Consider the following 26,554-nt stretch of genomic DNA (forward strand, 5'->3'; position numbering starts at 1 on the left):
AGCTCCCAAAAACTGTGGCACACACACACAGCCAGGGCACCCTCCTCCTTCCCCATCCTCCTGGAGAGCAGGTAATAAACCCGAAATGAGCGGATTTCACAGAGCAAAGAGCATATGACAAAGTCAGAACGAATCCAAAAAAGCACACAAAAATAACAAAACAAAGCACTGCAATTAGCTAAACTGCTAAATGAATAAAAAGGTATTAAACAAAGTTTCTTGAATGTCAAGTTGACGCAGCTTTTTTGTGATGGGAAAGGGAAATGAGTCCCTGGAGTAAATCTGCCTGCTCCAGGGCGAGGCATTAAAGGCTTTCTGGCGGATGTCACCAGCTGAGGTCCCTTTGATCTGCTACTGGATGCGCCACGTGTCCTCGCCTGACCGCTGCCATCCTGCTGCCCTCCTCCCGTGCCCCTGTTGCTGTCCGCAGCAGGGCACCAAGCTGTTTGGGGTGCACGGGGTGGGGGGAAGCAAAGCAACTGCCTCTTCCCCAGCATCGCCCAAATGCCACCAGCAGGCCTTTTTAGCAGGCACATCTGCTTGCCATCTCTCCGAGGAGGACGAAACAGCCGAGCTGCTGGCACATCTCCACCTCCGCCACCAGTGTTCCCTCTCCGGGGACAGCAGCACGGTACCTGTGAGCAGGGGGGCTTTCTTCCCTCTGCCCCTCCTGCAGAGAGCCAAACCTTTGCTTCTGGGCAGGAGGGGAGAGGCTTCCCCCTGCAGCAACCACCACTGGCTCCACGCGGGTACGAGACCGGGTTCTGCAGAGGCGATGCCCAACTGCTGCAGGCACAGCACCCGCGGTGACTGCTCTGTGCAAGGCCATCCATGGGAGATAACTTCTGAGAGGGACAGAGGTGGGTGTGGACGCACACATGAACATATTCTGCTATGTCTCTTGGGCTTTGTATGCACCTCACCTGGGGACTTAACCAGTGCGGTCCCAACACGCACATCAAGCGAAGCAATTTGTCTCAGACAATTGCCTGAGCTGCCTCTGATGTCGCTGTCTCAGCGCTGACGATAAGAGGCTCTTAAGTGTCCTGAAATTGTACTGCAAGTTCCCAGCGCTCTCACCCCCGCCTTCGCCGCCTCTCCCTCGAGCTCCTTCCTGTGTTTCTCCAGCAAAACACCCTCTCAGGCAAATAAACACACAGGGAGGCACAGAAGGCATTTTGCCTGGGCTTTCAGCACAGCCGTGGGCTTCTCGTTCAGATACCCAGCGATACCCTCCAGATATCAAAAGCACAATGCCGAGGCGAGGCATGCACACCCCAAGCCCACAGCTCCAGCTCCATTTCCACCCTTGGCAGGGGACGAGGCGGAGGAACCTGTCCCCACCATGGCAGCTCCCTGGTGTCACAGCGCTGGGCTGGCCGCATGCGCAAGCACAGCTCCATCACAGCACCCTCCCCTTCTCCGGATCCTGGAGCCACGGGGTTTGGCGTGCTCACTGTATGCTACAGGAACTCTCATACCACTTTTATAAGCCCCTTGCATTGTCACTCTAGCCAGCCCTAAACTCATTTAAAGCCTCATAAAATCATGGTCCTGCATTTGCATGCGCCGGTCCCTGCGGCTGCTGTGGCAGCGGGTCCCGCGGGATCGGGACGCTGCGCACAGGAAGCCAGCCCTTCAGGCGGGGCCGGGACGTGCACTTAGTGGGATGATAAAAAAAAAAATAGCTGCAGGAAATGGACCTCCAGACCGCCTCAGGATGTGCGCGGAGCAGGCGGGTGCCAAAACTTTCACAGTGATGTGGGAGAGGTGGGGGCAGCAGTGCCAAAACCTCGACGTCTCGCTTCCCCTGCCTTTCATCCCCCAAAGGGGTATGGGGAGAGGTAGGTGGCCCTGCAGGCAGCCCCGTGAGAGGTTTTTAAAAGAGGACAGGGAACGCATCGGGAGGCAGCAGCAAGCACCGAGTGCCGGGGATGCTGCAGGAGTGCTGTGCAGGCACCCTGGGGGCGGATGGGGACAGACGCAAGCACTCGCGCCCCGCTTTCCCCCACGCCTGGCACCCAGGTGCCAAAGGCAGGGCTGCTGGCACAGCTCGGAGCCACGTCATGCCCCGGGGAAGGTGCTTCGCCCACCGCCCCCAGGCTGCGATGATGAAGCACCAGCCCTGCCTCCCCTCCCAGGAGGGGCTGCGCAGGAGGCAGCCAGGGGACCCCGAGAGCCCCCGCGCCCTGCAGCGAGGCTGGGTGCACAGCGGGATCGCTGCTCCTGCCCAAGGCGCCTCTCCATCCCCCCAGCAAGGCATCTTACTGCTCCTCACGGTGCCCACGTGCTGCTGCACGCTGTGCCCAGCCCTCCGCCCTGCTCGCCCAGCGCTTTATGGCCGCCTGTTCCCGGTGCCGACATCAACAATCTCCCCTGGAGCAGGGAGATTATGAGCTGTGCCCTCCCAGCGCTGGAGTTGCTAATTCTTGCCGAGATAAATGGGAATATCAATGATGAAAGTCAATATTATTGCCTCCTTTGTTCCTGGTCGTTGTATTTGTAGATGAAAAGACCACTCAGCCCGTCTCCCCAGGACGCGGCCGGGAGCTGGAAGCGCTCCTCTTGGCACGCTCGCCCAGAGCCGCGCTCGGCTAAGAAATCACACCACACACACGCCTGCAAAGGGCTCTCTAAAGCAGCAGCTCTCAAAAGCAGGCATTGTCTTTGATTAATTCATAAAACCCGAGCTGCCTCCCTTCCCCACCCCCCCCATACCCCCCCCCCCCGGCACCAGGCGAGGGAGGATTTCGGGGAGGGGGAAGGTGCGACGTGGGTGGCCGTGATTAATTGTGGAACACAGCACAGGAACACTCCTCGCTCCGGCTGGCTTCACTGCTCACACTTCGCCCTCCCCGCCAGCAGTCAGACATCAAAACGGGCACGGGGGGCCCCATACGAGCCCTGACCCCAATCCTGGGGCAAGCCCCCCCCGGCACGGGTGCTGCCAGGCGAGCCCTTGGAGCAGCAGGGTTCCCTTATTCAGCACACCCGCTCCCTCTGCGTGTTCTGAGTCAGAGCTGCTGATTTCAGTGACAAGAGACTTTTTTTTTTTTTTTTTCTAAGCCCTATTAGCCTCGCAGAGCTAAGGCAGCGACGAGACGAGCGGGTGAATGGGATGCTAATTTGGGATCACGCCTAGCAGGGGCAAGGGGATGTGCTGCCCATGGCCCGCAGGGCTGACGCAGGGATGGAGAGGTGCAGCGGGGCTCCAGCACCCCTGGAGCACATCCCAGCACACAAGGGGCATTTTTCCCATATATGTTCCATACACATTGCACCCTAATATGCCACTAAAATCACCTCTGTTTCCCTTTCAAGCTCCCACTCCATCCCTGGCAGGCATTCATGGGAAGAAGCCAAGCCAGTGACCCCAAAGCACCCCTCCCCAAACTCCGGCACACCGATAGCCTCCCACTAATGCAGCAAGCCAGCCCTGCTCATGGTAACGAGGAAACTTCTGCTGCCTCCCTCCCCATGCAGCGAGACCCAGGGAAGTGCAAAAAAGCCTTGCAGGAATAATTATGCCAGTTTTCAAGAAGCCAGCCTGTCCTGAATATTTCATGGGAGGTAATTTTTTTATTTTATTTTTTTTTAAAAAAAAAAGCTCTTTTAAAACCCTTCTCCCCCCACATCCTCCCTTTTGGGGTGTAATTAAGCAGAAAGGATCAGAGCACAGACCCAGAGAAACGAGGGCAGGAGGTAAGGTGTGGAAAAGCAGCTCAGGTGGGGGCTTTCTTGGCGCTGCTGGGCAGAGGAGCAGAGCTGCCTGGGCACAGCCAGCTACACGGGGCTCTGCCCGTGCTCCCAGGCTCACACCTTCCCATCTCTTTCTTCCCCCCTCCTGCACCCCCACAGCCCCCATCCTGCTCCCCTGACCGCCCTTAAACGGGTTTCTGGCTCACTGCAGCATGAGGTGGGGAGCCCGGGGTGCCCATCCTCACGTTTACGGGCTTTTCTCATAATCCTTGTGCTCAAAATTTGCTTTAAAACGTGAAAATCTGAGACACATCCATGACACTAACTTAACAGAAAGCCTGAGCCATTCCAAGTTTGTTCCTGTATCAGAAGTAGCGACAGTGGAGAGGAGAGGGAGGACTTTTTGGGAGCATTTACAGCTCACACATTTGGGGAGGAAGAGAAGCACCCCTCTGAAACCACACGGGTTCAAGGATTTGTTCAATTTAAACAATAAAACTCATGCATTAAAAACCCACTCAGCTTCAGCCCTGCCTCAGAGCTGTGCCAGGCTGGGGGACAGGGCCTGGGGGCACCCGATTGCCCCATCCTTGCACCAAAGAGCAGAGATCAGGCTAAGAAACAGCCCGCATAACCCTCATCGTCCCCGATTTCCAAGGCAGGAACTGTTTTTCTTTTCTCAGAAGAAGAGGCATCAGGAAAACACACAAACACCTGTTTTTCTAAATACTATTCTTAGCAAAAAAAAATAAATCAACTTTTGCAAATGGCACTCTGGAAGAAACCACCCAAATTTAAGCCAGAACCACATGGTGCTCAGCGCTGTTTTTTCCAGGGAGGACTTAAACCAGCCTGGCCATTTCCTGCTGGCATTTTGTTCTGATGGAGGAGTGCTATGAATAGACGCCTCTGCCTCCATCTAAATACAGAACGTACAGAATAAATCCCCCCCTGCCACTGCCTGGCTGGTCGCTGGCACCCATCAGCCCTTTTGGGGTCTCCTCTGGTGCTCACACTTCACTTGGCCTTGCTGTTACAGGGGCGATGGCAACAGGAGGCTGGAAGCACCTCCCTTCAGAGCCACAAACATCCCCCCGCCAGCCCCCTTCCCCAAAAAGGGGGGGCAGGAGGAGGACGTAGGTCCCCTCTCTGCACACATCAGGTCGGTGCCGTGCTGCCTGCTGTTTGCTTTGAGCAAAGGACGTGATGTGAAGGGGCAGTTCCCTATTGAGGTGCATGCCTTTGGGTGTGGAAGCCAGTTCTGCCTCGCTGTTTTGCTCCCCTTGTCTGCAGACCTGAGATGGGGGCAGGATGCTGCCTCCTGGGCACCCCCAGCTGAGCCCTGCTGGCAGCACCTAGGGGGCAGGACACAGCACACCCCGCCGTCCCCTTCCAGTCTGGACAACACCCAACCTGAAAAATTCCTCCCCCCGGCTCTGGTGTAGAAGAGACGCTGGAATCATCCTAATTTTCTCCTGTTTGTTTCATTAGGAAACCGACTCCCGCTCTTCACCGAGATCCCTTTGTTCTCTCCCGAGGACTGACATCCTGGGAAATTGCCTGAGCCCAGTCAGCTCTGATGTTTGCTGTCTCACGCAGCGCTTGCATCGAGCTGACAGCTCACAGATTTCAGCCGGGGCTGCGGATGTACAGTACAAGCTGGAACCTGCTCCTGGCTCTTTGACTGTCCCGGCGAGGGAGCTGCGAGGAGGCTGAGGCGAGCGCGCGGCGCTGGGTGACAGTAATAGAGACATCTCAGGGAACGCCGCCTCTCGCCGGCCCTCTCGCTTGCCCTCTCCTGGAGGATGAAGCTATTTCTGCCCCGAATCCCCAGGCTGCAGCACGTGGCCGTCTGTAATGATTTGCTCCGTGCAAACATTTGCCCCTCGCCGAGCGATCCGAGCAGGAGCAACCCATCCGTGCAGCCGAGCGACAAAAGCCCTCCTTCCTCAACAGTGCCACTTGCACGGAACTGCCTAAAACACATTAAACACCTTCCTCCTCCAAGGTAAATCCTCTCCCGCGCCAGCACGATGGCTCAAACAGCTCCAGGCACGTGGGTAGGGCTGGACCCAGGGGTCTGGGCAGCAGCCCTGGGATGCACGTGGAGTGAGGGCATTTCCACTGTCCTTACAGCGACAGAAACCCGACCAGAACTGGTCCCAGCACAACCACGGCGTGTGAGCATCACACCCTGCGATCCGGCAGCGACCGAGCTCGCGTGTCACCTACCCGGGTCAGATGAAGGCAGGGTGCTGGGGGATCAGGTGCCAGGGGCGCGCTGGGCTTTGGCCGCTCCTCCGCCTCCCGCTCATGCACTGTGGGGGAAACGACACCGCAATTAGGGCTTTAAACCCGGCGTCTCACAGAGGCAGGTGGGAGAGAAATTAAAAAGCTGTGAATACTTTTCCCCTCTCCCTCCCAAAAGGGAGCTCAGCTGAACTTAATCTTCACCTGAGCTGGTATTTAAGAGCTATAAATCAGGCTGCAGAGGACAGGAACACACGACTACCAGGATGTAGTGGACCTGCTTCTGAAAGGACCAAAATGAACTGCTTAATAGAAGCCATCTTCCCATGGAAATGGAGCAGACCTGTACTTAGCAGAGCATCGATCCGCTGACAGCTACCGGGACAGATTTGGGCCAGAGCACTGGGGAATTATTTGCAGGGATCTCTTCAGAAACACAGGCACGCAAAAACCCTCGTAAAAAAAACCCTGTTGGAAATCAGCGCTGTGGCTCTGCGGGGCCAGGCAGCCTCACTGGGAAGGACGCCCAGGAGCCCAGCAGGTGACTGGGGGAGCACCAGGAGACACGAGGGATGCCGGGGGGGGACAGCCCCACTGCGGGACCCCCTGTGCCCCCCGCACACCCAGCATCCACGGCACAAATCAATGGTGTGCTGCTCGCTGGGTTTCATCCACGTTATCGACTGCACGTCCTTATGAAGCCTCATAGGGAGGATCTCAGTGATCCCAAAAGCTACCAAAATAAGCCTTCGACGTTAAGAAAACAAACAGGAGCAAACCAGCAGCTCTGCTTCGGGGGAACGTAACCTGTCCTTTGAAGCACGGCTGGGCAGAGGTCCTAATATTGCTCCAGAGCCTGGAGAAAGCACCGAGAGCTGGGAAACATCTTGATTAATTTTTTTTTTTTTTCTTCCCCTGCTATCACACATCAGTTGTTTAAAAAACCCCCAAAACATGTTTATGAATTTAATGTATTTAAATAGCTCCAAATCTGTTTAGCTAGGAAGGAAAACAACTCTCCCACCCCGAACTTCCCGTGGGCTGGGACCTGCTTTGCAGTCGCCCACCCACGGGCAGCATCTCAAGCCCCCCCCTTGGGCTGAAAGGCTGCTTTGGGGGACAAACCAGGGAGAAGATGGATGTGGAGAGCATGGGGGGGTCTTATGAAGCAGGGGAGGGGGCTGCTCGGCCACTCTGCTCCACCAGAGCCCTGAGCAAGCCTTCTCCATCCCCCTGGGGGATTTGGGGACACCTGGGCAAAGGGGGCAGCTGAGAGAGGGGGCACCAAAAGTGTTTGTATGTGGGGAGAGCATCCAGGGAAGACTTTTAAGGAAAGATAGGAAAAAAATGAAAAAAAGTCTTCCTTCCTCCTCCTCCATCAGCAGCTTTCCACAAGGAGGATCAATGCAGCCCACTGTAACTGCACCGTTGTTCCATTTTTAATTAATGAAAGAAAAAACTAATCATTGAATTAAACTTCTCATTACTCCAGCTGAATACCCACTAAGTAAATTTAATTACTGTACGAATTGGGTTTCTCCCTGCCTGTTTCATTAGCTACTGATAAAGACGGAGGTGGGGGGGGGAGAGGAAAAAGAGAAGGGCAGATGGGAGCAGTGCATGCAGGAGCAGGGGTTAGTGATTCAGCAGGTTTCAGGGTCTCAGGGAAAGGCCCCTGCATCCCTCCTAGGACAGGGATTCCTGGGGGATAACCCCAGCCCTACAGCCCCATGGGACAGGGCACGACAGCCCCACATCTGTGGGGCTGCCCCACATCCACAGGGCGGTCTCTGCCCCCCAAATCCCCCCCAGCCACCACTGCCATGCCCCAGGTTGGAGCTGCTGGTGAGATGGCACAGCCCTGACCCCGCTGGCTCCCAGCACCGGGCTCAGATCCACACCAGCCCTCGATGCCTTCCCACCTCACACAGCTCCAACTTCTGCCTCCAGGACACGAGCAGCGAGCTTCAGCCGGGAGCTGGCACTGACAGGAGCACGTGGAGCACACCGGGATGGGTGGCGATCACCTGCTGCCCCCCACGGACCAGGACACCTGCCCAGTGCTTTGGGATTTTCAGCCCTCCTGCTGGAGCAGGCATCCTGTGTGCCCGGGCTGCCAGGAGCCAGGGAGGTGCCAGCAGCACGCCCCTGCTAGAAAACGGGTGGCAAACACGTCCCTGCGGCACAGGTCTGGGTTATGGCACAGTTTGGGGCCTCTCCTGCTCTCCCCGCTAGGATCCAGCTCCTCACTCCTTCCTCCTAAGGGCACGAGCCAGCGTGGGGCAGGCCCAGCCCCATAGCACAGCCACCTCCCTTCCAGCGCTTCTGCAACATTAACAGGGTCACACTGGGATGGAGAGGGGGCAGGAGATGAGAAGTGCAGCCTCCTTCTCTAATGAGGCAGCCTCAGCTTTTTCTTTGTGGTAGGAGGGCTTCCCGGGTGCTAACAGCGATGGGGTTTGGGGAGCGGAGCTACATCAGCTCCTCCTTGTCGCTGCTCCACCCCGATGCGGTGCCCAGCGGGGCCAGCACCACTCGGGTGCCCCGTGGCCACCGTGGGGCCACCACAGCCCCCCAGGGTGGGTGCCACGGGCAGGAGGATGCTGGCTGCCGGGTGGGCTGGGCACGGCGTGCGCGCCTGGCAGGCGGGAGCTTTCCGCCAGAGCTAAAATTAGCTCCCGCAAAGCCTCTCCTGCCATCCCCTCAGTCGGTGGTACAACATGTTCTGCCACCGCAGGCTCTTCCCAAGCTCGCTCTCACTCAGGAAAAAAAATAAACCCGCTGCGTGGTGCATGCCTCGCGGATCAGACGCCCGCGCAAAGCAAACAACCTCGCGGGTTTCACAGCCGCCGCCTCCCCGTGCTGCTCCGCGGGGCACAGCCTCACCCCCTGCCTGCTGCTCGGCCGCCCGTGCTGCCCACTGCTCCAGGACTGCAGCTCCCAGCCCCAGCAGCAGCACGTTCCCAGGGGCTGGGCTGGGAAACCAGCGTTTGGGGGTTGTTTTCTTCACCCTCTTCGGGTTTCGGTGGCCGAAGCAGAGAAAGGTTACGCAGGTCGGCAGAGATAATGAATTATTTCCTTGGATAAATTTTAAAGCCCCGGTAATAAGCCGAGGCTGAATGAAACACTGTTTGGTCTGAAATGAAGCTTTCATTTTGTTTGTAGGTGGCTTCCCCCCACACACACACTGAGAGAAAAAAAAAAAAAGCTAGAAAATTTTCAAAATGAAATGTCATCTCGAAACAGATGGCTGAAAGGTTTCATTTTGAAAATGTCAAAATCAAACTTTTCACTGTTTCACTTTTTCTCCCCAGCCAAAACCGCTTGCTAAATACAACCTGAATTCGTGAGCGGTTTCTGTTGACTGAAACCTGAATTATTCGGTGCATAAAGTCTCCAAACCTTTCTTTTTTTTATTTTTTTTTGCAGGTCTTCATACGAGCCCCCGCTGCGGAAGCTGCGATGGGGAGACGCGCGTGGGGCAGGCGGGGCAGCGGAGCCCTGCAGCATCCCCTTCTCCTGGCAGAGACACGGGGAAGGACGACCCCAGGACCTACCGTGGCAGCAGACCTCGGTGGCTCCGGCTCCGTGTCGGGTGCTGGGGGGGCTTCCCGTGCAGCGCAGCGAGGCGGGGGTGCCGCGGCCCCGGCTGGCAAGGGCAAGGTCCTGCCCGGCTCATGGACCCGGCGCGGAGCAGCGGGGCGCCTCGCTCAGCCCTGCGGGACAGGAGGGGAGGGAGAGTGAGAAGGGGCTGCGGGCACAAAAATCAGAGCTGTGCTCACCCCACCGAGCCCCGCAGCTCCTGGCCCCGTGTAACCAAGGGTACAGGAAGGAGCGGCAGCTGGGGAGATGCCCAGAGGACTTTGGGGCTGTAAAGCACAGGAAGAGAAGCCAACTGTTTATACCGTGCTTCAAGTTTTTCTTCTCGTCCTCCCCCAAACTACCCCCAAGCGCTGACCCAGAGCCCTGCATTTCCCTGCGCTGCTGTGACTCCTAACACTCCCCGGGGAGCTGCAGGATTCCCGGGTGCCCCAGCAGCGTGTGACAGAGGAGCAGAGAAAGATCAGATTCAGAGCATGGTCAAAAAAAAAAAAAAAAAAAAAAGAGACACCAAACCTTTAATCCAACCTAAAGTCGCAGCTATAAAAATCTGGTTTATGTTCCACGAGAGGCCAAGCAAAGAAATCACATGCTGTAAAACGTTACAGAAACAAGAGCTGACACCGGAGCCCGAGACCCAGAGGCCATGCTCAGAGCGGAGGCTCCAACCCGTCCCCGTTCCCCTCCTGCTCTGGCTCCTCTCGGGGGCAGCTCCCCTCCAGCACGTGCCACCAGATCCTGAGGCCGGTGTCAGAAAACCTGTTCTTGCTCGCTCACTAGCCCGATTGCTAGATGAAAGAGGATTAGACGCAGCTTAGGCTAAGCACCTCAGCAGCACCCAGCCGTACGGTGATGCTCAGCCATTGCTGCTGCCTCGGTAACACACACACATGTATCTGCCCGCAGCCCTCCCTGCATTAACTCACCCCAGCAGGGATGATTCGGGGCAGCCAGGGCTCCCCAAACCTCATGGATAAGTTTTTTGGGGAGCAGGCAGGGAAAGGGAAGATGAGGCAGGCACCAGGGGCTGCCCAGCAGGCGATGCCGCAGCAGCTCAGGAGCCCCCGTGCCCGAGCCGGGCACCTCTGTCCTGCAGGCACATCCCATGGAACGGGGCTTTGGGAGAGAATATTAAGTAATCCATCACCAGCATTAAAAATGGCCAGTTCTGACGTGTTTAAAGGAACACGTCTCCCTCTGAGCCCGCTTTTCAATTTGAGAATCTCCTTTATTTTATTATCTTTTTTAACCCCGACTCCCCACTCCGCCGCCAAGCTGAAAACTCGCTTTGCATCTCTGCTACCTGCTCGGAAATAAATCTTCAGATCCTGAACTGAACCTTCCCCATTCCCCTCCTCCCTGGAAGGAGCACAACACCCAGCAGCCTGGAAACGTGCTCTTTGCCCAGCCGGGACAGCGGGGTACGAGCAGCATGGGCAGGGAGCGGAGGCGTGGGAGGTGGCAGCCAGGTGGGAGTCGGATGCGCTGCCTACGGAGCACCTCTTGGTGCCAAGGACATGGAAAAAACAGTTTGTACACAACCCTTATCCCCGAGAGGTGGAAATAAGGGGGGAGCAGAGCTGGATCAGGTGCAGGGAGGCAGCTCCCAGAGCTTCAGGGAAGGCTCCTCGGGGACATTGTGGGCAAAATGAGGGGATTGAGGATGCGCTGAGCATCACCCGGGGCACATCCAGCACAGGCAGCAGGGCAGGAGCAGCGCTCCTCCCGCCTGCACAGAGCATTCTCAGATTCAGCACGGAGTATTTATGAGTATTGAAAAAAAAAAAAAAAGCCACGCCACAGGGAATTACGGGGCTTTCTTGTGGTTGGCAGCCGAGTGAAATAAATCTATCCACTGGGCTTAAATTGTTTAAGCAAAAATCCCTCTCAACTTGAATGTTTTGCATCAAAAAAAATAGCAACAAAAAGGGAAGGAAAACTCCAAACCCTCATCATTTCTCTCCTCAAGGTCAGAGCTGTTGTTCTCTCCCATGAAGGAGAAAGCCACCTTTCGCTAGCGAGCATAGCCAGAAGAAAGGAAAGGCTGTGGAGGCACGCGCATCGCTGCCTGAACCAGCCTGCCTGCTCAAATTAGGCTGGATCTCTCTATTTAACAGGGGACTCTCCTTCCGAAGTGAGTCGTGGGGATGGTCAGCAGAGCCCCCAGCACCTCCAGGGTGGGACCTGGGCATGGGCAGAGGCACCTGGACTAAGGGAGGCATCGGCCACCGAGGCTCCGGCCCTCGGGGAGCGCAGCCACGTGCCAGAGCCCCGCATCCAGAGCCCCCTGGGTTATTATGCAGAGCCTGTGCTAAGGCTGCTGCTTTAGTGCACCGCAGGCACTAAATTAAGGGGACGTTTACAGCCCACAATGCAGGGAAGCAGCTGCTGAAGGTGGACACGGTGAGAGGCTTCACCTTGGGGTGGGAGGCTCCAGGCAGCGTGAGCCTTCCGAGGAGTCTTCCTATTGCCCTGCGGGGCAGGGACAGGACATCCCGGGGCAGAGGGACCAAGGGGCAGGTTCCAGCAGGGACACCCGGCTGCTCCGCTGCTGCCACCGGGCATTTGGAGAGCACCAACAGCATCATCCCCACACCCCTGCAACCCGGTCCTGTTGGGGAAGGTAATGTGCTTTAATTAACACCCCGACCAGGAGCAACTGCTGCTCCTTCGTGGCTTTGGAGACCTCGTCCTGCCTACAGAGCCGCAGCACCGCAGCTCCCTGCCTTCAGGAGCTGCTCAGCCCCAAAAGAGCCCCTGCACTTGGTAAAGCCACCAGCAGAGGACAATTTGGGGCTTCTGTCCCACAGCAGGTCAGACGGGTCAGGAAACGCCTCTCCTTTGGCCTTTAAATGCGCAGTGGGGGGAGCTTTAGGGTCCCAAACTCTGAACGTCCAGCCCCGAGCCTGGAGCAAGGATCCTGCTGCCTCAACCCATGTCTGGGCAGCGGGCCCTAGGGTGAGCGTGTCACAGGGCACCCATCCTACAAGCCACAGGGAAGCTGAAATCAGGGCCAAGGGCTGTTACAGGGGCAGAGGTGGCTCAGACAGCACCCACACAGCTCTCCAATGCTTTGCATCCCACAGCCCAGCTGGGACATCCAGGGGCCACTTCACGAGGCCAGCTCAAGCAGCATCAGGAGTTCGCATCCAAATCCAGGCAGCTGGACGCTAGCCCAGATCTTGGGCAGTGATTAAAGTGAGCGGCACTTTTCTGGAAAGCAAGATGCTGTGCCGTGCCTGCCGTCCGTCTTCAGGACTGCGAGCTGCACGATGGCAGGAGCAGGGCCACCTGTAGGCCAAGGCCACAGCAGCCGTGCCTGCAGCTGCAGGGAATCCCGTTGCCTCCTGCAGCCACCAGCAATGGGGTATTTGGGGCACCGTGGCACCCTCGAGCACCACCCTACCACGCCTGGGCAGCTCGGGGAGGGGAGAACCCAGGAGGGATAAGGCTGAATTGCTGGTCCATGTGCCCAGGCTCAGGTTGTTTCTCCCCAGGGGTTACACAGTGAGGCTATTCCAGCTGGGGACAGACTCATGGGATGGTCCCAGCTCAAGGTCTGGGTCCCATCCACGCGCCTCCACTCCTATGGGACACGGTGACACTGCCAGCAGCCTTCCCTGTGACTACAGACCCTAATATCACGAGCAAAAGAAACTGGAAGCAGACACGGCCTGGTGAACAGAGCACTTGAGCAGCTGCTGAATGCTGCCGGGCAGACCCCACACGCTCCCCAGGGCAGCTCCCAGCCCCAAACCTCGGTTTTCAGCCCCTTACACCACACTTCAAAGCAGAGGGCAGCTTTATGTGCGGGCACAGGGGTGGCAGAGACCTCTTAGTGTTTAGGAAAAGATGAAGGGAGGGAACTTCAGTCCTGCCCAACGGAGCAGCACAGCCCGACAGCCCCACCTCCTCAGCTCATCCACAGCGCCCCAAAGCCCAGCGACCGAGGATTTATAGGCTCGGGGGCTTTATGGCTTCAGGGTTATTTCACACAGCTCCGGCCCCAAGGAGCACAACTCCCAGGGACCTCGGGGAGCCAAGAGGTCATCCAGGAGTGGATTTACTTTTATGTCCCATACGGAACCAACCCGTGCCAAACGCTCACCTGGGCTGCCAGAAGGGAAGCTGCCAAACTTGCTGAGCCGCAAAGTTGAACCGTGCCTAGCTGGGGATCCCAAACAGGGTAAAATCCACATTTAATACCCATTATCCTAACATCTCCCCATCTGTCCGCTTCCCTCACACGCCTGCAACTGCAGCGTGCCAGGGCTGCCTGATATCAATGGCACTTTAATTTCATCATTCCCAACTTATTTAGAGCAATTAGGAGGCAATGAGCACTCGCCGGGGGCCAGGCTGCACTTGAACAGCATCCAAGGGTTACCGCAGCATCGCGGGAGACCTTCAGATGGAATTATCCGTCGGCAAAAAAAACTTCAACAAGAAGTCAGGCAACCCACAAAGGGAGGATAGGGTGTTTTTTCCTGCTCCTATAGGTCCCTTTTTAATTTGAAGTCAGCTGACAGCAACGTAAAGAGATGATATTCCTCATTTAATTAGCGAAGAGACAGCGTTTCGGGGTGGAAGACAAAGACGGATGGATGCTCTGCCGGGAGAAACCAGCGGGGGAGCGCAGGGACTCCTGCCAGCCCCAGCACCAAGCCCCTTTTTGGGGAGCCGGTTTTGCCATCAACTTCTCTGGGTGCAGAGGTAGAAATCGAGCAGTTCTGCGAATTCTACAAGCAGGCAAAGCAAAATGGAAACTGTTCCCCCTGTGCGGTCTCTGCTGGAGAGCTGTGCAGAGCCAGTGCCACCACGAAGGCCACCAGAAGGCCACCAGGCTCCCCGGCGTCCCCATTTCGTGCAGGGCAGGTGAGCTGCTGAGGGAGGGGAGGGCTCCTCACTTTGCCTTTCGCCACACGCCCACACTCCTCCCGCACAGGCTCTTTAAATGCCTGCCTGCATGAGAAAAGCAGTGGCCTATTTTTTTCCCCGAGCAGCTCGGCGCAGCCTCCACCTCGCGCATGGGTCTTATTTAGGATGCTTCAGACGCATCCGGAGGGACTCGGGGAACAAGCTGTGGAGAGAGAAGACTGAGTAGGCATCCTGAGTCACTTCACTGCTTACACAAGTGTACATAAGCATCTTCCATTTGAGCAAAGCTCAGCGCAGCTCCCGACGACTCCAGGGACCGGAGGGAAGTGCATCTTCTCCGGCACGCTCTGCTGATGTGGAGAAGCCGCACGGCACCTGCCTTGTCCTGGCTTACCCACAGAGGGGTCGTCCCCACAGCCCCAGCCTCTGACCCTGGCAATTCCTCCACGGGGACGGAGGAGCCGAGGGCTGCAGATGAGCTTCCTCCCAAGGGAAAGGCAGAGCAGCGTGGGCACATAGGGAGAGAAGACAAGCACGGGAATTACGGGAAACCCCAGTCCAGAAGGAGGAGACAGCCTCAACCTTGAGCCCTGGCCTTTAGGATGACACCTGAGCCGCCAAACAAGGGTCTCTGTGCAAATATCCCAATCCTGGCGCTGAGCAAGGTCACGGCCAGCTGAGGACATGCCCTGCCCAGAGCACCTCTCACCTCAGCACTCCTCATCAGTGCTGGTTTACACCCCGCACACACCCAGCCTCTGCTCACCTCCCGAGCAGCACAGGCACTCCCTGTGCAGTCTTCCCAACAAACCTCCATCCTCCTGCAGGGCAGGACCACAGCCTGGGGCACCCCCGGCCTCTCCTCATCTCACCTTTCTGTCAGGACTGGTCCCAGAGGCACCGCAACTTCAACAGCACGGGGGGACTCAGGTGCCCTGAGCCAGCCTGGAATAAAAGCCCAGCCATCACAGGCTTTTAGTCCAGCTAGGAACAGGGGTTAAGTCCTGCCCTGAATCGCAGAGATCCCAAGGAGGGGAACATTTCCAACCCCATCTAACTAAGGCAGGAGCCTGCCCACCCCTCAGGCCGCTGCAGGCTCCCCCAGCACTTGTGCCACTCTGCGCTGCCCCCGGTGAGTGCTCCCCCTGCAGCCACATGGCCCTTCTGCCCTCTGCCCCAGCCAGGGCAGGGACATCGGTCAGGACAGGGTGCCAATGGCACTGCTGAAGCCTCACCAGTTCCTTCCCCTCCACATCGAGACTGCCACAAACCTCTGAGCATGTTTGGGTAGGGGCCGTAGGCGCAGGGAAGCCAAGTTGTCTAGCAGAAGGTTTCCCAACAGCTGAAAATGCTCCAACGGGGCTTTGGCCAAATATTTGAGATCCCTTTTAAAAACAAGGCCGATCCATAGCTGCTCCTAACAATCCACCCGACTGTTGTGCACCGAGTGCTAATAGAGACAAGTTGTCTCCTTCAGACCACTATATCATGGCTGAGAGCATCAGGAGGGGAAGATGATGGGCTGGGAGAGGAAGCACATCCTTCCTCTGCTCCCCTCCAGCTGCTAATAGGAGCGCCAGAGCTCTCCGAATGCCATTACATCAGAGCAGCACAGAAGCAATAAAGCCCTGGAACAGCACATTACATATTCACCGAACTGCACGCCACACAAAAGAGCGTCCCCAGGACACCGCACGGGAGCCTGAAATAGCCAAGGCAAGGGCTGGAAAAAGCGCCGGGCTGGGCAGACATCCACAGAGCCTGCAGCCGGCGTGGGGGCACCGAGAGCCGGGCACGAGGGATGATCCAGAGACTGCAGCTCGCCCAGGGGACATAAAACACTCAGCCTCCTCTGCCAGAAGTTTGGGCAAGCCCCAGATTTTGGGTACACAGTCTGCAGAAAAAACAGCATCCAGATGAGGAACGCAGCGAGTAGGGTGAGACCTGGCCACTGCCTGCCTGGCACTGACCCGTGATCCCCCTGACCCCTTTGTTTGCACTTCCAGAACTTAAAAATCTCGCTCCTGTGCTCTGTGCCCTGTGCCTTTCCCTGCCTGTGCTGCACACACCTGGCTGCTCCCTCGGTACCCCACCCCAAGCCCCTGGCAGGCTCAGGGCACGCTGGCACAGCCACATGGCGAGGTCACCAGGCTCTGCTCCGCCACCACGAAGGTCAAACGAACCTCGGCTGGGCAGGGGATGGCCCCGCTGTGGGATTTGGCAGAGAAGGAGCTGGCAGATGTGCTGGGACTGAGGTGGAGAGCTAGAAGGGGTCGGAGGCAGCACAGGGGCACCCCCACACACACTACCAGTTAGGGCACAACCAAGGTGCACGATGGCAGAGAGGCTGGGACACCCACAGAGTCCACCAGCACCCCGTGAGGACACCCTGAAGGTCTCTAACCCCCCTCTGGGGGAGCCACACAACCCCGAGCTGCCAGCCCCGTGGCACGGGGACCCCATCCCTGCCTACGCAGCCGGGGGGGCAGCACACGGAAACGTAGCACCCCGATGTTTGGTGAGTTACGGTGGCACACCAGCAGCTCTGACCTTATCCCTACTCTCCCTTTTTACTGCCTGCCCGCCTCCTCGCCATCCCCACAGAGCCATTAGGAAGCAAACGGAGCTGGAGATGGCTCTGGCAGCCAACACCGCGCACAGCGCTGGAAAGGTCAGAGATGAGGGGGCTGCACCAAGGCACTCCCAGGGGGAGGCTGAAGCAGGGGGAGCCCTGGGGAAGGGTCCCTGGGGGGCAGGGACCTGCCCCGCAGCCACATCTGCCCCCAGACAGCCCCACTGGGCAGGACCTGCACCTGAAAGCACTCTGCAGGTGGGACAAGCTGAGCCAAATACCCCACAGTGCAGGCGCAGACCCCAGCCCCAGAACACCATGAGGTGCCCTTGGCAAGGCTGGGGGTCCTGAGCAGGACCACGAGGAGGGACCAACGTGCAGAGGCTGGGCCAGGCTGCCCACCCCAGCCCAGGAATTACGCACACAATGCGTGAAAAAGCTCAGCCCCAAGGAGGCACACAAGGAACCTCGCACAGCAGGGAAGCTGGTGCCTCTCCACAGCCCTGCTGGGGGGGCAAAACTCACCACAACGCTTTAGGAATGCACCAGGAGGCAGCGAGGGCTGGCTGCCCCCTTGGGCAGAAGCCAAGGAAGCCATCAGAGCCACAACAAGAGCCACCAACAGCCAGGGACGAGCTCCATACGGGCAGGCAGGGAAGCAGCCCGAGATGCACCCACCTCCACCCAAGCTCTGTGTGCTGGGCTTGGGCTTACGAGCAGCTCCTGGAGCACCAGCTGGATGGCATGGGGGCTCCAGGGAGGGCTGCTAAGGCTAATTAAGGCCAATTAAGGCCAATTAGCAGGGGCCCAGCTGCCCTGCTTGGTGTCCACCCTCTTCTCCTTGGCATAGCACAAGACCAGCACAAACCAGGTGCACGTTTTGGAGGCAAAGCCACAGAAGCGTTTGCTGGGGCCCTCTGGCTGGCTGTGAAGCACAGGGCAGCCACATCAAAATAAAATAATAAATAAATAAAATAAAAACACCCCAAAGGCAGAAAAATATGAAGGGTCACAGGAAACGAGCAGCCCAAAAGCCCCCAAGAGAGAAGGGGCAGCAGAAGGCAGAGGTGCCCGGCAGGGGCCAGGAGAGCGCAGCCCCTCGGGATGAGCACCAAGGGTTAAACGCTGCAGCAGCGACTTGCTGAGAAATGGAAAATATCACAGCTCTGGCAACACGTACTCTGAGTTTTCTAAAATAATGTCGGATTTTAATGTTTTTAAAAAAAAAAATCTGAATCTGGGCAAGGGAGTGCATTGACATTAGTGACAGATGGGATGGAAAAATTTTGTTTGGAAAAAATACCATCTTTTGAGTCACACGCGTGCAGTGAGGAAAACAACTTAACCCCTCCAGTCCTCCTCCACGAGGAGCTGTGGAGCCACGTCCTGGTGGAGGAGGTGGCCCCGTGCCCATCCCGGTCGGTCAATAGAAGCCAAACCTGGTCCTAGCAGAGGAAGGGGAGAAATGCCCTAAAGAACCCTTCCTTTCCGATCCAGCCCTCCCCACCAAACCCAGGGGGCCTTGCTCAGGAAGGGTTTTATCATGCCAGGGGTGCTGGGGCTGTGCTGAGCCCTGGGAACCAGTCCAGCACCCCATCCCCACCGGGAGCCCCAGCGACCCTTGGACACCATCGGCCGTGAGCTCCCTCTGAGCCCTGCAGAGATGAAAAATGTTAGAGACAAGACCTGGACCTGAAGCTCAGGAGCTGTGTTTGCTCGCCGAAGGTGGGCAGAGAGGAGGAGAGGGGCGCAGGAGGAGGAACAGGACGCAGCACGGGGCAGGGGGAGGCATTACAAAGCGTTTGCCCTTGTGGTGCAACCGGCTGGAGATGAACTCCCAGCGCTGCTGTTTTGACAGCCCGAACGCAGTCGCTCGCACAATATCTCTGTCTTGTTAAAGGTAATTACAGTTCTTCCTGTGTAATGAGATGGTTTTTAAAGGCCATTCAAAAGAAATTTTCTATAATGAGGTTAAGGGTTTTATGGTGTTATACATCAAGGGAGCTGGTAATTGGTCGGATCCAGGCAGCATCCTGAAGCAGGGAGATAGGAGGGTTTGTGAATAATAGGCTAGCACGGAGTGCAGAGTCTCCAAAATGTTTTGGTTCTGCAGGAGAGGGAGGATAAAAGTGGAGGAAGAGAGAGAAAGGAACAGGCAGAGAGCTGGGAGCTGCCAGCCTCTGCAAGCCTGCAAGTTGGCTGCTGTGCTGCGTTGGGCAGGTCCGGAGGGGCCCCATGGGAGGAGAAGGACAAGAAGAGCAGCGGGTCCCTTGGGACAGCGTTTCTGCTCCAGGTGGCTCGGCTGCAAGAGCTTGTCCTGGCTGCTGCAGCCTCGCAGCCCACCCCATCCTCAGCGTGTGCAGGAGGAGGCTCAGAAGGTGCTGCCTGCGCAGGGGTCACGCTGCGCATGGGGGCACGCTGCAGGCAGTGGGGTGCCGTGGTGAGGTGCAAACCTCTCCGGCTGCTCGCTCTCCTCCAACAAGGCCTTGTGCAGAAAAACCCAAGCGGATCTGGCCCCCAGCACTCGGCCCGAGCATTCCCCGAGCCCTCCAGCACCGGAGAGCTCCTTGCTTGTTGTTATTTCTCTGCTTCCGCTGCCTCCCGTCTCCTCTCCGCCAGTGGGATCATTATTCCTGGGCACTTAGCGGCAGCTCCCCGGTGCTGCTGCAGACCTGCAGCATTTCTCCAGAGTCAGAAGAAGCTGGTGGTGGCTCAGCTGCTGTTAGGGGGGAACAACGGGGAGCCGAGCTCAAAGAGCGGCTATTTTCCTGCCACCCCCAACCCACGAGCCCCAGGCACCGGCAACTTGAGAGCAAAGCTCGCTGTCTCGGGATCTCCAGCCCACTTGTTTGCACTGAAGAGGCAGGAGTGGCAGTGGAGAGACAAGTACCTGAACTCTGGGAGGCTGAAGTGCTCATCTGATTGAAAAATCAGCCTCTAGATGTGTGGAGGTTCACCCACCACTTGTGCTGGCGGTGCTGAAGGAGCCGGACGAGTGTGCAGGTGATGGCAGGGGAGGATGCTCTTTGCATCGCTCCCACCTCTGCTGTGAGGACTGCTGGCTCGGGTGCTTAGGAAGGACTGCCTGAACCCTACTCTTGCTAATAAAGCTAAATTCTCCCTCGACGCATCAGCTGAACCTTCTGTGAACTTCTGAAGGTGTTTTGGTGGGGGCTTTTTCTTGCTTTGTTGCAGATTTCCCAAGTGTTACCTACCCACACACCTGCTTTATGGGCTGTAACTTGCTCTTCACAACAGCCAGCCCCAAGCCTTGGGGTCTCCTGCCGGTGTCTGACTGGAGAATTGTCTTCCCAAGGATCAACTCCCGCCGGGACGTGTGGGGCTGGAGTTAAAGCCCTTGGGAAACCTGGCACAGCTGGAGGTGGCAATTTGTAGCAAAACCCTCTAAAGATGCAACTCCGCACTGCTGCACTGTGCTGCCACCACCGTCACCTGCAGAGAACGGGGCCACCATCCCCGTCCCCACCACCTAGCACCTACGAATTGCATGCTGAGGAAGGAGCCGGGAGCTGCTTGCGTGGCACGAGAGGGGCTGAGCAGCAGATGTGATGCTTCTCCAACCACCTCTCCATCACCGTGCGCCCGGGCACGGTCACCAAGCACCGGGCTGCGGGTTTGGGGTGGAAGGAAACGGGATTTCTCTGAGCACTGTCAGCTTCCTGCTCCCAAAATCGCAGAGAAGGAAAGGAAATGCTTCCCCGGCCCTAGGTTTCCAACCACACCGAGCGCATCTTGCAAGATGCCACCGGTCGCCGGGTAACAAACACGACTTGCCTTACTCTGCCTGAGGAGTTGCGTTTAACAGCCTGCCTATTTATGTTTTTTAAAGAGCAATTAAATATTAAAGGCATTTAGCGAGGTTTAACGCTGCAGTGAGTGCAACAGCTTGGACGCCGGCGATGCCAGTGCGGGTGGTTTCAGCGCGGAGGTGCACGGAGAGCCCTGTGCAGAGCCCCGAGGGCTGCAGGGGGCCCCTTGGGGCATCATTTTTGGCACCACGTCTGCTGTGGAGCTGGGCTAGGTGGGTGGCAGGGTGCTGAGACCGTCTGAGAGGCACCCACCTGCAGCAGACATCTCCAGCAGGATGCAGACGCTTTTGGTTGTGAACCAAAACCTTCCTCCACTCTGGAAGGCTGAGATCACAGCCACTGCGTGAATAGGACTGGCTTGGGAACCCATCGACTGAGCGTGTTTTCGTCAGTAAATACCGGTTTGTTGAAATTCAAAGCCTTCCCCAAAAGGATCAATTGTGACAAATTACCCATTTCACAAAAATTCTGGGAAAAAAGCTCGGAGGGGTCAAAGTGTCCCATTTCTGACACATGCAAGCTGAAAGAAAATCATTTTTTTAGGTTAATAAATCTTAGGTAATTTATAGTTTTGCAAAAAGAACTAGAAATGAAAAGCAAGTGTCAAAATGTTTTGAAATTATTTAAAGAACCCTATTCAGTGGAATCAAAAAGGTGTTTTTTTTTTGAATTTTACATCTCTGTGGCTGGCGGGAACTCCTCTCTGGCACCTCCCGAATCGCAGGGGTGGGGAGACGCTTCCTCAGCGGGCTCTGGTCTCGCTGGCATGACCTGGCACTGATTGCTGCTGCTGTTAACATCACAGGGGAGGGAGGGCAGAGGCGAGGCTCCCCTGCCTCAGCCTGTGCTGGGTACACACGGTGCTGCTGCGCATCGCCGAGAGGGCTCCGGGGCCCCACCTGGCTGTTTGGGGGCTCCCCTTTCACAAACCCCACACGGCTGGACTGATGTCAGCATCAGCATCACTGATGCTGAGCAGAGCGGGTGTGCTTTCCCCGCCCTCCTCGGACACGGCTGTGTCCCCAAAAACCCGCAGCACCACACCCGGGCACCCGCGATAGGCGTCTGGGCGAGGATAAAGGCAGCACAAGGGGAAAAGAGGCCGACAGAAATAAACGAGGCCGAGATAATGAAGCAGCAGCCACCGTTGCCAGCGACGAGTAAGAGGCAGGTAGATCAAACAGGCGCCCTGTTAGGGGCAGAGGCAGCGAGCCGCTCCCCTCCCTCTCCCCGCGCGCTTCTTCCCCCTCTCCCTCCTCTCCTCTCGTGCCCTGCTCCCCCTGCATAAATCTTTCATCCAGACTAACGTCTCTCTTCATAAGGAGAGAAAGAATTAAATATTTCACGAGACTGCAGTCAATCTTGCAGGGCCTTTCTGTTGACATTTCAAACATATATTTGACATTGCTTTCTCATTCCCTCCTGGCGGAGCGGAGAGCTCTGCAGAAAGCCCATTACCCTCCGCACGGAGGGGACGCCGTGGGCTGTTCGAGGAGCCCTAATGGGAACCGAGATGGAGGCAGCAGGCCTTTACCTCCCGCCGTACCCAGCCTTTTATCCCCTTCCTTCTCTGCCTCTCCCTCCCCAGCTCTGGGAGCACGGGCAGCTCCTGGGCTGTGCTTGGTCCCTTCTGTACAGAGCAGGTCGAGCCCTCGCCGTGCCCCAGGCAGCACCAGGAAGCCACCAGCTCAGGATCAGGCATCCTGGGGGAACGAGGCATCTTCCGTGAGCTGCCCTTTGCTCCTGCCACCGCTCCAGGCTCTGCAGCAGTTCCCTCCCAGCTCACCACCCTCCTTGCTCAGGGGGTCTCACACACAACTGGAGCCCCGAGGGCTGGGCAGCCTTCACCCCATGCAGGAAACAAGGGAGAAAAAGTGCTGAGGGACATTTCTTCCCCAGCATCAAGATTTCCAAGCACCTCTCAAACACGTAAGCCATCTCCAATAGCTTCCCAGGGACCAGAAACCCCACTGCTCTCCGTGCCAAAATCTCTAGTGTCCCTCCTGCGTGCCAGGAGGCAAAAAAAGGCAGCGCTCCGAGCGTTTGCAGCCAGGCTGGACCGGGCAGGGTGACACGTCCCCTCCAGTTACCACGGTGGGGTGCGTGCATGCCAGGACCACCAGCAGCTCTTGGCACAGGCAGGGGGAGCCCATCTCAGCCCCTAAATCCCCCAGCTGTGGGGGTAACAGGGGCAGTTTCCGCTCCACAGCGCAGCAGCGAGCGGCTGCAGGCTGGAGGAAGGAGGAAGGAGCGGAGCTGGTTGCAAAAGCTGGGCGGATTCGCAGAGCTGTCTCCTTCCTAATGAGGTTTTACAAATTGTTTTTGAGGTCCTACAGTTCCTCTGGTGTGTCAGTTGAACGAATCCCATCCTTCTTTTTAAGTTCTGCGTTTATAGATACATTTAATCCCCCTGTTAAAATATTTCCCGATTCCTAATAAAATTACCGAACCGAGATTTTTATCTAGTTCTGCCCCTCTGACTCAAGCTCTCCCTGTAACCTCTGAGTCCTCCTTAGATCAGCAGAGCTTCATGTTTGCAGATCAAAAGGAAAGATTCATGATCACCGGTATTTCCCCTGGAAACACCCGCGACCCACGCAGGCTCACGTAATGAGATCCAGTGGCTGGAAGTCAAAGCTGCGAGCTGCAGAGGGGATACCGGGCTTGTGAGGAGGAGAAATGGAGTGGCTGCCTGCTGGCATGCCCAGCGGGACCTCGCAGCCCGAAGCAGAGGTCCCAAAAGCACAATGATCCCCCAGTGCTGCCCACGGTTCAGTGGGGCTGCCGGCGTGGGCAGCCTGCCCCCATCACCCCTTCCCCGTGGTCCCTGCAGCCTCCGGGGACTGTGGGGACCAAGCGGTGCTGCAGGGACACACTGGGATCGTCCCTAAGACCGGGGTGGAAGCCTTGCGAGAAGGTCAGCCGAGATGATCCCATCGATTTCTTCTGGCATTAAAGCTCCAGGAAGAGCGAGCGAAACGCCTCACACCGCTAGGAAATATTTTGCAGCGAAGCGTTTCTGCGCCAGTTCCCTTCCCTGCTAATTTTTTTGCTTTGTCAAAGATACTGGAAAGCATTGCTTGTGACTGACAAAGCGGTGGGATTTATGAATAGGCAAATTAAGAATAAGGAGGGAAGAAAGAAGTCTGTTGATAAAAAAAGCTGAATAATTCAGCCGAGGATCAGTTCCCCGAGTCGATTCCCCCAGAATTTGAATGAAATAATTTTTACTTAAAGTAAGTTTGTCTTTTGGGTTGAAAACCTGCGAGCCGGAAAGCAACATATTTGCATTTTGCTTTCCAATACATAAACTGAGGCTTCATTTTGTAGGCTTTCTTGTTGAATAATCTGCTCTAATTTAATTGGAATTTGAATCCTATAAAAAGCATTTTCTACTTAGTTTTCTACTGATCTTGGGTATTGAGATTTGGAGATCCGAAAAAGCAATATGTCTGTGTTTGCTGTTATCGTACTCGGAGGAGCTTCGTTGTTTTCGCTTTTTCCACTGAATAATCTGTTGAATCTAAAGCGCAGGTTTGACTTAGCTCCTTATTGATATTTTTATTTTAAAATGTTACGATACGAAGAGCAATTTGTTTGTATTTTGTGCCGGGAAGTGTTTTCTGTTGAGTAACCGGGGGGCTGATCCTGTCAGTGTTTGTGCAGGAGGAAGCAAACCACCAGAATTACTCACAATTAGCTTTACCTGGCCCCAGCAGCCAGATTTTGGAAATGCCGGGGGGCATCTGCCGGGCAAATTAAAAGGATGCAGATGCCCGATCTTTCTTGGCTTCTCTCTGCATCTGCAGGTGCCTAAATACCTTTGTAACTCCGGCCCTAAGATTGTCGCTGCACAGAAAGTGGAAAAGGCTGGGAAAAAGAAGCGAGGACACAGGCTGGGGGTGGTTCTGCAAAGTGTGCAAAGTGCCCCGAGTCCTTCGCTCCCTGGCCTTCGGGTGATGTGTTCATGGTGGAACACAGACAGGGGGTGTCCGTACAGGACCCAGAGGATGCTGTGGGGTGGTGCTGAGCACAGAAACCATGCTGGGATGTTGTAGGATCTGCCCCATGCGTGCTGACACGTGCTCAGTGGGCATGGCGAGCTGCTGGCATGGCAGCTGCCGCAGGGCTTTGGCCAGCTTGGAACTTTTGCCTATAAAATGAACTGATTTATTTTTTTCTCCTTTAAAAAGGCCCAAACACGAGGCTGCAAACTGAGACCTAAGAAGGAAACAAGACTGGTGCAGCACAGCTGGTGTCCCTCTGGTGCTGCTGGGGCTGGGGGCTGCCTCTCGCCAGGCAAAGACGCAGGGCCGCGGCTTTAAAACAGTCCCAAGGCACTGAGCTGCAAGCAAGCAGCCACCAGGGCTGGAATCAAGCAATTGCACGCACCTGAATCCCTGGGTGGGTCTCAGCCAAAGCCCTGCCTGGAAGAACCAGACCTGTCTCATTTACCAGGCTCATTAAGCCCATCCCTGGATGTAAACCCTGCCGTGGCTTGGAGCAGCTGATCAGTGCCAGGGCAAGTACAACCTGGCACGTAATGTAATCACAGTAGCAATCAGAAGGAATTAAAACGAATTTATACACGTAATAATCGCTGGGCTCCGGGTTATCAATAATACAGCAGCAGCTTGCGGAGGAGCGAGCGAGTCCGCGCCCCGCTCCTGTTCTGCAAGGTAGATCATAACTCACAGCAGCAGGCAAACGCTGCTGCCCATGAGCGGTGGCAGCTCGCTGCTTGGAAACAAAATGGACAGCAGGAGTGCTAGGGGGAATAGAGCATTTTATTCGGTGCATCAACAGAAATGGATTAATATAAGACAGTGATCCTTGGAGCAACGGCTGGGTAAAATATCACCGAGAGGACAGGAAAGCTACACCGACTGTGAAATAACTCCAAAGGGCAATATCATAATTTTGGTATCATTTCTGTCCCATGGGTGTTATTTCAGCACTCCTGTCATCCAAACAAAGGCACGCAACGCCACAGACCCAACTCACCGCCTCGCAGGCTTGCAAACAGGTTCCTGCACAGCGGGGCCATGGCGCTGGTGGGCACGGGTACGCATGGGGCCAGGTCCCTGCTCGTGGCCCACGGGGGGCTCGGGGCGAGGGGAGGAGAGCCAGTGCACTCTTCCCGTTCACCATCAAAGCGCAGCGAGCGCCGGCCGTGCTCAAAGGCTCGCGAGGTGAAGGCAGGAGGAGAAACGCACCAGGAGGACGGGAGAAAGCCGAGGGGATGCGGGGAGGCTGCAGGTGCCCGTGGGCCGGGAGAGGCTGCCGGAGCACCACGCTGCTTTTGCTACGTGGGATTTTGTCCCACCTGCCCGAAGGAAGGACGCGGGAGCCACGCGGTCGGCCTGGCTTCAGGACGTGTCCCCGGCACGCACGCACGCTCACACGTCTCTGGGACGTGCCGTAGCAGAAAGCCCGTGCTCCAGGCTGCAGGCAGTAAGCAGATGGCTCCCCAGCACTCCCATTTTACAACGCTACAGCTTCTGCTCGGCTCGCACAGCAAACATTTCCCAGTATATCGCGTGAGAAAAGGTGGGCAAGGTGGCTTAGCCAAATTATACATTTCCTCCTTTATCTGTTTATCGGATGTTTTCCTGGGGGAGGGAAGAGCCTTCCTGTTTTTGATTTACATCCTGCAGGACTCGGATTTTGCCCTGGATCCCAGTGGGCTTTAGCTTCTGTTTGCTTCTCTCCAGATTGTGATGGC

The 26,554-nt window shown here is 56.6% G+C and overlaps 1 protein-coding gene across 2 annotated transcripts in view; it reads right to left on the minus strand.

Moving 5' to 3' along the window:
• LINGO1 (leucine rich repeat and Ig domain containing 1) overlaps positions 1-9,642 on the minus strand; it is a 46,118-nt gene extending 36,476 nt beyond the window's left edge. The window contains exons 1-2 of one of the 2 annotated variants that reach the window (XM_032195096.1): positions 9,507-9,621; positions 5,932-6,017 (exon numbers count right to left, since the gene is read on the minus strand). The gene's annotated coding sequence lies outside the window, so the exon portion shown is untranslated. Of the gene's footprint in view, positions 1-5,931; positions 6,018-9,506 lie in introns of both variants that reach the window. The other variant, XM_032195098.1, reaches the window with a different exon arrangement.
• Positions 9,643-26,554: the final 16,912 nt, after the last annotated feature.

This window comes from Aythya fuligula, chromosome 11 (assembly GCF_009819795.1).
Source record: "Aythya fuligula isolate bAytFul2 chromosome 11, bAytFul2.pri, whole genome shotgun sequence".
NCBI classification, from domain to species: domain Eukaryota; kingdom Metazoa; phylum Chordata; class Aves; order Anseriformes; family Anatidae; genus Aythya; species Aythya fuligula.